General features: G+C 39.7%; 1 non-coding gene across 1 annotated transcript; it reads left to right on the forward strand.

The window, feature by feature from the left end:
• Positions 1-10,856: 10,856 nt before the first annotated feature.
• On the forward strand, positions 10,857-10,975 carry LOC145415172 (5S ribosomal RNA). The gene has a single exon (XR_013900020.1). It is a non-coding gene; the product is annotated as a 5S ribosomal RNA (ribosomal RNA).
• The last annotated feature ends 956 nt before the right edge of the window (positions 10,976-11,931 follow it).

The following is an 11,931-nucleotide window of genomic DNA, read 5'->3' on the forward strand; positions in this document are numbered from 1 at the left end:
TAGTACTGGAAGGACGTTGCCCAGTGAGTTGTTCTTCCTATGGTCAGCCTTTAGGTGTGCAGTACATAACTTCAGCTGAGGCAAAAATAAACACTGGATCCTTATGAGTTCACTGTCTTTATTTTCCAGAGAATTCCACTTGATGCTTTCCAACTTCACTCCACTGTTCTCACAAGCACTGGAGCTATACACACTTTACTAACTGCTATTACACTTAATGCTTAACAACACTTTACTGTTAGTACATTGAATGCATGCTAACACTTCACTTATTACACAAGTACCGAAAATAATCTTCACTGAAAGTAATTACACTTAATGCTTGCCAACACTGTTTCCTCAAGTACTAGTGATATGCAAACTGCAATAACTCGTCACTGTTTGCCACAATCTTCACTGACACTGCACTTCACTTAAACTGACCAGAAACCCGACTGAACTCCAACCCGACAGACTAACTTACTAATCTCTTCCCCATCCTTATATAGGCTCGCATTGTTCTAGATTGTTCTACATTCCACGAGAACAACAGTTGCCAATTCGGAGACAACCAAAACATAGGCCTACCACAGTTTTCTTACATTACATAACACTCTAAATCATTTACCATAAGAATTTAAATCACATAATTCAACAAACAATCATTTTCTGATATATTACCAATATGCCGGAAATCGAACCCAGGTCTCTCAGGTGAGAACCAGGCAGCATACCACTACACCACGACCAGATAAAAGTTTACTCACGTTATCACAAACTTGTAATCAACGTCCCCACCGCCCCCCACTGTGGGCATGAAGAGGATGAGTTAACCCCCTGGCACTCGGGCAAGTAGATGTTTTTAATCTATCCCAAGCACTTAAGGCAAGTCAGAATGAAGAGAGAAACCTGTACTGTACTCAGGAAAAATCATCTAATATATTACCAATATGCCGGGAATCGAACCCGGGACTCTCAGGTGAGAGCCAGGCAGCATATCACTACACCAAGACCAGTTTAACTCGTCCTCTTCATGCCCACAGTGGGGGGCGGAGGGACGTTGATTACAAGTTTTTGATAACGTGCCCTCTTCATGCCCACAGTGGGGGGCGGAGGGACGTTGATTACAAGTTTTTGATAACGTGCATTAACTTTTACTTGGTCTTGGTGTAGTGATATGCTGCCTGGCTTTCACCTAGGAGTCCCGGGTTCGATTCCCGGCATATTGGTAATATAGCAGATGGTTTTTCCTGAGTACAGTACAGGTTTCTCTCTTCATTCTGACTTGCCGTAAGTGCTTGGGATAGATTAAAAGTATCTACTTGCCCGAGTGCCAGGGGGTTAACTCATCCTTTTCATGCCCACAGCTGGGGGCGGAGGGACGTTGATTACAAGTTTGTGATAACGTTAGATAACTTTTACCTGGTCGTGGTGTAGTGGTATGCTGCCTGGTTGTCACCTGAGAGTCCCGGGTTGGATTCCCGGCATATTGGTAATTTATCAGATGATTTTTCCTGAGTACAGTACAGGTTTCTCTCTTCAAGCAATCATTTGAACATGATAAAGAAAAAGAGCACAATAATCAATTCATAACTTACGAAACAACTACGTTCACAAACACCAGGCAAACTTGCAACTCTGACTCGTACCGATACCGGAACTAGCTACTGTAAACTGCAGGAAACGTCGAGAAAGATCTCGGCTACCTAACTGGCAAATCTCCTCTCATAACAATATATAGTTCCTCTACTAGTAGAAAATCTTCCAAGGCAGCCATATGGTACACGAACGAATGTTTAAAGATGGCTCTGGGGTGAAGGCAATACATTCTTGTTGACCCATTTTTGTCACACTCACTTGACACTCAATATCAGTCAAAATAGATATCAAGATAATCTTGACTTAAAAATGTTGCAAGAACACGCCTTTAGTATACATAGACTTTGAGAGTGACAGACGCACTGACGCACACACCCATGCATGCAAGGACAGACAGACCAATTACTTAACTCTTATCCACTGGGGATTTTCCGTCATCGCCCTCTCCTCTTTATAGGGAGTTTCTGAGATTTTGAAAAAAATACCCATACGTTAAAATCCTTGCTAGTGCCTGATGATTTTTTTTTTTTTTTTTTTTTTTTTTAAGGAGGAACCTGTCGCGGTTAAGAGGCGAATATTACTTTATATATATGAGTTTCTCCCTAACCTGATTAAAACATACTGACAGCAATAAGGGTAAAATGTAAATGAACTGCCTTCCGTCTTTGTACATAACCGAGTTACTGTACCACAAGGTTCTGTATATATTGCTCTACCTAGACTGTAATTGGCCAAATTATGGTGTAAAGAGACCCGGTAAATCTACGATGTTAGCTGTGGTGCTATTTCCACTGTCAGTCTTAATTCTTCTGTATGATGGCTTACTCACAACCAGCAGGTGATGATTGTACTCAACTTTAAGAGTGCAGGGATTAATTAAGGTTATAGCTAGCCCACCCAGTTCAAAGAGTCTCCCCGAAACTGAATAAAAACTTCCTGATACAGCATCATTAAAGTGAGAAAAAAAAGACATCCTAGTAGTCAAGGGGCTAAAGGCTACCAAGTCCAGTTATTTTCAGAACTGTTCCAGTCAGTATCAGCTTCACAGCTCCCAGAAGTCGCACTGATAAAGACAGATCCTAGCCATTATTTTATTTATTATTGTATTACCTGGTGACATCCTCTTTAGTTTTTTTCTTTCAACTTATGGGAAAGTCTCTTGTACTCAAGAGCTTGATGAAGGCTGTATCAAACCAGTCCGATCCTAATATTCTCTTCCAAGATAAACAGAAACGTCTGGAGTCAGTAAGATATAGGACACATCAATATTTTTCGTTTATATTTTATCAAGCTCCAAATAGGCCTTGACGCACTTTAGAAATTGTGTAATGGAGTACGTGACTGCACTTGTACTCTCTCTCTCTCTCTCTCTCTCTCTCGCAGTTTATAATAATCTTACATCTTTACCTGTCCACCGACTCTTCCCATCCTGCTTTCTTTTTCATGGCCCGGCTCAGTAAGTGGATAATTTGCCCTGGCTGTCGCTTAGATCGTAAAATATAACTCAATTTACCTTCATACTCCAGTGCTGAGAGGATAATTAAAGTACTTTATGTTCTTCATTATGACTGGGCCATAATTCGTCATTTAATTTACTTATTCGCTCAGCTTCCAATTTTATATTTTGCATCCTGCCTCCTGGTGGTGTTACTACAGGGTAAGTTTTTTCTGTCTCGCCTGGTGACTGATAAAATCACCATTCAGTGCAATCCTCTGAAGTTTAGCGAAAGGAGGCAAGAACTTCTAGAATACGTTTAACATAATAATTTTAAATGCGAAATTTTAAAAATCAACGCGGAGATAATAAACAATTTGAAAGATACACCTTACGAAGAATTACGTGAAATTATACATTAAAGACAAATAGTAATATTATACATCAACATATTTATATACGGGGTATTCCATATAAAACACTACTCTCACTTAACAGGTGTAATAGGCCGTTTCATACCCCCTGGCCAGTATATTTCAGCCTAGGTTATTTTAACCCCCCTCCCCTTAGGTCATAACATATTAGTTGGAGAAGAACAGGGAGGCTTTAGGAAGGGAAGAGGTTGTGTAGATCAGATATTCATTCTTAGATCTTTAGTGGAAAAGTTTCTAGAGAAGGGAAAGAAGTTGTATGCGGCATTCATGGATTTGGAGAAAGCATATGACAGGGTGGATAGACAAGGATTGTGGAAAGTGTTAAGAATATATGGAGTAGATGGGAAGTTGTTGAATGCTGTGAAGAGTATGTACGATGGTGCGAAGGCTGCAGTGCGTGTGGATGGTGAACTAAGTGAATTTTTCTCTTTGAGAGTTGGTTTGAAACAGGGATGTGTCATGTCTCCATGGTTGTTCAATCTGTACATGGATGGGGTAATAAAAGAGGTACAAGGTAGGGTAGTGGATGTTGGAGTGGCCCTGGTGAGAGAGGATAGTGTTTGGAAACTCCCTGTACTGTTGTTTGCAGATGATACTGTGTTGTTGAGTGAAGACGAAGGGGAACTGCAAGGCTTGGTGGATGAGTTTGAGAGAGTGTGTAAGAAACGGAATCTAAAGGTGAATGTAGGGAAGAGTAAAATGATGGTCTTTGAGAGAGGTGAAGTCAGTGAATGTATAGCGAGGTTGGATTGTGAGGAATTGGAAAATGTGAGTACGTTTAAGTACTTGGGTAGTGTGATGAGTAAGGATGGAGGTTTGGAGGGTGAAGTGCTTGAAAGGGTACAGCAGGGAAGAAAGGTTGCCGGTTCTTTGAAAGCAGTGATAAGAAACAGGGAAGTGAGCATGGAAGTGAAAAAGTTACTACATGACAGTATTGTGATACCAACTCTAACGTATGGAAGTGAAGCTTGGACGTTGTTGGAAGGACACAAGTCAAGAGTGAGAGCAGTGGAAATGAGTTATTTAAGAGGAGCCTGTGGAGTCACATGGAGAGACAGGCTGACGAATGCGGACATAAAGGAGCGTTGTGGTGTTGATGTGGATGTGATAGGAAGCGTTATGAGGAACACACTGAGGTGGTTTGGCCATGTGGAGAGGATGGAGGGTGAAAGACTGACGAAGAGAGTGTATGTGAGTGAGGTGGAGGGGGGAAGAGGGAGGGGGAGGCCGAGGATGAGATGGAGGGATGGGGTGGAGAGGTATATGAGAGAGGGATGTGTGAGTTGGGAGCAGGGCAGTGAAATGGCGGGGGACAGGGCGACTTGGAGGCGATTTGTTTGTGGCCACCCCAAACGGGATTGAGGCGTCTGGCAATAGATAGATAGATAGATTACTGCGGCACTTTCAAGATAATATAAAAATCCTTTGGAGCTATTTTACATGGAGTCTTTAAAATTTTTAGTAAAAGATGTATCAAAATATTTAGTAAAATGTTTCAATATGTAGGGATGGCAGTGCCCTCCCAACCAACGGAGGAATGTGAAATCAGTAAAACTACGTGGAATCTCATCCCAACACCTTACTTTTCTTTTACTTCAATCCGTGCCATTATGATGACGCATAAGGGCACTTGAAAGGAGTCATGATAATGCTATAACTATTATCTAGTCATACAGTACTCAGATCTCACAAAAATAGATGTAGAGATGAAATTACATGTAGTTATACTGCCTTAACCTTGTTGCAATCGATTAGGGCACACTGCCATCCATAGATCTTCATACATGTTGCTAAATGCTTTTATATCTGTACAGAAAGAAACACACACACACACACACACACACACACACACACACACACACACACACACACACACACACACACACACACACACACACACACACAAAGAAACATCGATCAAAACATAACACCCATACTTGCGAATTGCTTCATTCTTACCTGACCATTAACACTTCCACAAACTTTGGGCCAGCTGGGTTTAAAGCAGTTTAAGCTTACCTTGTCATGTGACTTGGACCGTTGATTAATTGTTCTCAAAATCGAATCCGTTGGCCATTGCCATACCCTGAACCCTTCCAGCTAGTTTGGTTAAAATCAGATAAAAAAATAAAATGACCTTGCCATGTGATTTTGACCTTTGGTTTATTATTCTCAAAAAATAAATGGTTACCCCTTGTCTGTTCGTCAGTCCTACCACCAATTTTGGCCTAAACCAGATTAAAACTGCTTTAGATTTTGTTCACAAACAAATGCATGATTCGAACTTCAACCTTGCCCTATTACCCTACCTTTGTTCTCAAAATTGACTCAAATTGTTCTTAACCCTTTCACCAAGCTTGAACTGAACGAGATGAAAGGTGCTGAAAAAGTTTCTTAAGCTGATCTTGCCAGGCCTATCATGAACCTATCCTTATACATTGATCATTGATCCAGTGTTCTCAAAAACAAGAGGTCAGCACATGGAAAGAACCATAATCCTTCCATATATTATTTTTTACGTGAAGAAACTGTCTGAGATACACACACACACACACACACACACACACACACACACACACACACACACACACACACACACACACACACACAAATAGAACCATAATCCTTCCACAAAGTGTTTGTTATTTATAGAATTAAAAGTTTTTCAGTTTTTTTGATCACACACACACACACACACACACACACACACACACACACACACACAAACGTGCGCGCGCGCACGTCAATTAAAATCATTACCCCATTGTCGTTTCGGGATCGCTGGTGTAACAAGAAAGAAATGGAAGGGAAGCACAGTAAGACGGGGGAAATAACGTGAAAGACTTGAGACGGATGGAGAGAAGTGCTGTGTGGGGATTCCACGTGTTTTTCAGATGCTTGGCAGGTCACAGTAGAGTCTCAAGACAGTTCGCCAAAAGGTACTTCATAATTAGCGAAGTTTGCAAGCAAACTGAGTCACAATAAAGGGATTTCATAATCTGAAAATTTCACAGTCACTGAAGTTAATGACTAATGAAGTTCATAATCAATAATTCCAGAAAAAAAAAATTAATTAGTAAAAAGAATTTCAGTCAATGAATTCAGTAGTTCCCGATAAAATTAACGATCAAGGTAATTCACTAACAAAAAAAGTTTAAATATAAGCGTGAATAATTAAACATTAGTATGTCATGTAATAGTTACGCATATGTAATGATTACAGGCACTAGTATATATCTCATATCACAATGTGCAGTACTCGTATGTAGCGTCATCTGGAGACATACATGCCTTCTCACTTGGAATATCAATCCACATGATAAATATCAACAATCCAGTTGCCCCAGACCATCACGAATGTCATAACACATAATCTTTGTGTATCTCAGACAGTACAAGAATTTCATGATACTGCAGTATAATCAACTTAGGCTAGTTATCTGACGCCATGGAAACTACCCAAGGAAAGATGACACGCACACACACACACACACACACACACACACACACACATGGACTCCGGTCAGTACAACAGCTGGGAAATCGGAGAGGTAGGAGAGAAGGGGTTGGAAAGAGCCCAGGAGAACACAGAAGTAGGGTAGTTAGGAAGGCTGCCGTTACGTTACGTTACTCTCTTCCGTTACATCTCGATATAACTGTGTACAATAAACTCCATAACCCTCGAGTGCCTATAACTGACCTCATGATAAAAGAATACACAGAGGGGGAAAGTAAGATAGAGAGAGACCTACCTATTCACTCTACTCGACGCCTCACCATTTACTGGCACCAGCCCACGTTACTCTCCACTGGTGATAGAGAGGCAGCCGTAAAACTACGATACATCTACGATCTCTCTCTCTCTCTCTCCATCATCGACGATAACGTTATCAACATTAGTGGCAACGAGCTATCCATCGCCTCACAACTTTATCGACATTGGTTTTCACATATCAACCTAAATACCTAAATACCTCTGTATAATACTACCGACACTAGTGGCAGACAGTTAATCTGCGATACACCTTCAGTGTCTGTCTCCACCTAATTAAACTCCTCGACTACGTCTATTGACATAAAGTCAAGTCAGTTTGCTATGAAAGAGCCACAGTCAAGAAAAGTTTTAAAAAGTTCACAATCAAAGAAGGTCTCAAAGTAAAAGCCAGCAATCAAAGAATTTCACTTGAAAAATTTTACAAGCAAAGAAATATAAAGTGATTCACAATCAAGGGCGTGCACTTTGAAAGACAGACGAAAACTTAACGTTCACAGATTTTGTCAAAACTCTAAGACGTTTGCAATATAATATTACCAGTCAAATAGCTTCTCAACAAAAGAAATTTACCATCAGCGAAATACACAAATAATTGTTCGCAATAAAAATTGTTTGCCAGAGAGAGAGAAGAAAAATGCTAGCAAAGAGGTTCACAGTCAAAGACGTTCATAATCAGAGAAGTTCCTGTCCCCTGCCTTTCTTTTGTCCTTTGACGGTGGGAGGAGGACGTAAGGCATGACTGCACGCAAAATAACTGTCTCTTACGGAGGACGACAAAAGAGCTAAATTGAGGTCAGCTTGATGAAAGCTGCCACGACATGAAGGAAAATTAATTAAAGCAGATTGATCCAGAGTTGACCATTGGTTAGACGATGGATGGATAAAATTAGTCAAGTCTCTTACTGTACATTCATGGACAAAGTTCGCGTATGGAAAGTTTCCACGGTGTATATTTTAAACTTAGGGTACATTTTGTCCGTCACTATTCTCCTTAGCTCATCATATCAAAAAGCATCATCTATGAGTAGGTGAACCTACCGAGCCTCTCGAAGCTCAAGGATATTTGCCGGCAAAAAATACTAAATGCCAGAAGCAGTGAAATCTTAAGCGAGTTTTTGTCCGTGATTATACTTTCTGGAGATCAGGACAAGGAAATGGTTTTGTGTGTGTGTGTGTGTGTGTGTGTGTGATGATAATTTTGATGATGAAAATAATAGTAACAGTAATAATAAAAATAATATAATAACAACAATGAGTTCATTAGCAGACAGACTTTCTACCGAATATATACGATTTGTGATGTATCTAGATATATTAGGATTTGATAATATAACGAACAAGAAGAAGCTCATAGAAGTACATCGTCACCTCTCATCCATGACTGGTCCTTCACTTTCGACCGATTTCTTTATAACTGAATTACTTCAGTTTTGGCTGACCCTTAACACTTCCATCAGATTTGGTCAAACTCAGGTCAAAACTTTAAAAGGAGGCCTCACCCTGTACCTGGACATTTGACCTTTCCCTTTGACACTAACTTCTCAATGACTGCTCTTTAAATCGATTCGTTTTGGCCTTACCTCACCGTGAACTCTTTCACGAACTTCGGTGAAGTTGAATAAAAACTGTTTAAGCTGACCTTGTCATGTGACCATGACACTTGACTTACCGTTCATGAAAGCAATAGGTCAAACCCTTGACTGATCTTAAACATTTTCACCAAGTTTGGTTTCAAATGGTTTTAGTTATTTGGTTCACAAACAGACCCACGAACTGGGCTTTGAATTCGCCCTGTGAGCTTGAGTTTTGACTAATTGTTCTCAAAGTCGAGTTGCTTTGCCAGTTTTATTTAGCAAGATTTTTGTTCCTTTCACGCTGGAGTAACGTCAGTCACTTTTTTGGGGGAACACCATCTGGAGGTCAGATGCTTTACTGTCAAACAAGGAGCGTGGGATTTCACGCTCAACACCTTTTAACCACGGGTCTCGTGTCGCGCAAAACCTGCGGAAGGATTATTACGGTCCTCCTTTGTCGTCCCCCATTATCGTCCACAGCCAATAGCCTAAGCTCAGTCAAAGACTCCAGCCCTTCATTTTTGTGTTACCCTCGATCGTTCTACCAAGTTTGCCCAAAATTTGAAAAAAAAAAATGCTTATGTTAACCTTGGTAAGTAAAATTTTGACGTAATCCTGTGACCTTGACCTTCGATGTACTGTTCTAAAAACATTAGGTCAGCTCCTTGAGTAGCCCTCAACACTTCCACCAAATTTGGTTAACATTGGATGAAACCTAGTTATTTTATTCACACCCACACCAACACCTTCCCCACCCACCCACACACACACACGTACGTCAGATGCAGATGGGTATTACATCCGTGAGCGGGGATGTAATACCCACCAGCCTCTGATGAAACAGATGATATGGGAGGGCAATGGTTCACATTGCTTTGTTATGTACATTATCAGCGATTCTGTTGTAAGATGAACGAATGCAATGTGTGACGATGCTTCATGATCCTAATTTTACATTACAATATTATTATCCAGTTACATAACAATATATGCATAACATATTATACATTCGTTATATAATACCATAATCTATCTATCTATCTAGAGCCAGACGACATAATCCCATGATAATATATTAATACCATAATACTGCTACAGTACTGCCATACCATAACACTGTATTACTGCAGTGTTTGATGGGAATCTGTGTGTGTGTGTGTGTGTGTGTGTGTGTGTGTGTGTGTGTGTAAAGACGGAGAAAAAATTATGTATCTTCATTTATAGACAGAGGTGTTACATCCTGCGGCCATGGTACTGTCTGCCGAAAACCTCAGTGGCCTTTCTGTGTGTAGTGGCGGTAGTCCTTGGTACTCCGGCTACTACAAAAATGTTATAGGATTTATCTGCTGTCTGAAAGAATACGAATTCGATTCCTGGCTGACACTGAATATTTTGATGAAAAAAAAAAAAAAAAACATTTACCGGTCTTCCATATGTCCTACCGACCTGACATAAAATATAATCCCATTAATATTTTTACACCAGACCAGAGTGGGACAGACATGACATGTATTCAGTACGAAAGGTAGATTTTCCTATCAAAGTTGTTACCCGCGAAAACTGAAGGTGTGTGGCACATGGGAAGATTCCTGGGCCCAGGAAACGGACAGTTATATCTATTCCCATGGGCTGACATAAAAATGTCAGTAATAATAATAATAATAATAATAATAATTATGATGATGATTATTATTATCATTATTATTATTATTATTATTATTACTGACATTTTTATGTCAGCCCATGGGAATAGATATAACTGTCCGTTTCCTGGGCCCAGGAATCTTCCCATGTGCCACACACCTTCAGTTTTCGCGGGTAACAACTTTGATAGGAAAATCTACCTTTCGTACTGAATACATGTCATGTCTGTCCCACTCTGGTCTGGTGTAAAAATATTAATGGGATTATATTTTATGTCAGGTCGGTAGGACATATGGAAGACCGGTAATTTTTTTTTTTTTTTTTTTTTTTTTTTCCAAAATATTAAGTGTCAGCCAGGAATCGAATTCGTATTCTTTCAGACAGCAGATAAATCCTATAACATTTTTATGATGATAGCCAACGGCTATACCACGTTGAGTACACCGCTTCCCGTCCGATCAGCGAAGTTAAGCAACGTTGGGTCTGGTTAGTACTTGGATGGGTGACCGCCTGGGAACACCAGATGCTGTTGGCATCCCTACGTGTCAAGTGGGGTTGGTGGAGGATTAGTGCCCCTCCCTGTAAAACAATTAACTCTAAGCCATTGGCCACCCCGTCTGGGATACATGGCGTCTGGCAAATGAATGAATGAAATGATGATGATAATAATTACAACAACAACGATAATATTATTAATAATAATAATAATAGTAACCAGTTACCTATTTACTTATTGTGTAGCCGCAATAAGGAAGCTTTGCTATAAATATTTATGATGTATAAGAGATGAAATTTTGGCATCATAAAAAAGTCTGTGACCTTCAAAAGTAGTTCATGGCCATTCATATTTGGTGCATGTACTTAGATTAAATTAGGTTGTTTATTGTGTAATATCAACAGGAGCTGAAGGCAAAGGGGTGGGAGGACGCATGGGTGCATTTTACATTTGTCTCAATAATGGTCTAACTGTACAGTATGCTGAACTGTAACCATATTCCTTCCAGATAATAAGAGTGACAGCAGCTATGTTTATTTAAAGATACAGCTTTACAACTTTTGTGATTTGCTCTAAACAGTGCAATAAAGAAAACACTGAGCAGCTTTGAATTAGTTACTTGCCACAAGATTAAATGGCAAAATATTCAGCCAAAATCTTAAGCATACTTTTTTATCATAGGATTATCAACCAAATACCTGACTCTAAGTTAGTTCCTGAGATATTTCATTTTCAAATTTGCAATTTTTGCGCCACAAATGAGCATATGATATACAAAAATGGGTCAAAGTCATTTATATTTGGCAAAAGCCCATGGGTTACTTCAAACATACCTTACTGTATAATATCATAAAGATCGAAGAAAAAAAATGCAAAGAAAAATAATAATAATCCTTATGAAAACAAAAAGCTTCGCCATTTATATGGCGAAGCTTAATAATAATAACTAAGTGTCACTTGTTGCTGGGCAACAAGTAGGTCTTCCGTCGAGAACA

Source organism: Coenobita brevimanus, chromosome 101 (assembly GCF_032717465.1).
Source record: "Coenobita brevimanus isolate Jiangsu-jjx chromosome 101, ASM3271746v2, whole genome shotgun sequence".
Classification (NCBI taxonomy): domain Eukaryota; kingdom Metazoa; phylum Arthropoda; class Malacostraca; order Decapoda; family Coenobitidae; genus Coenobita; species Coenobita brevimanus.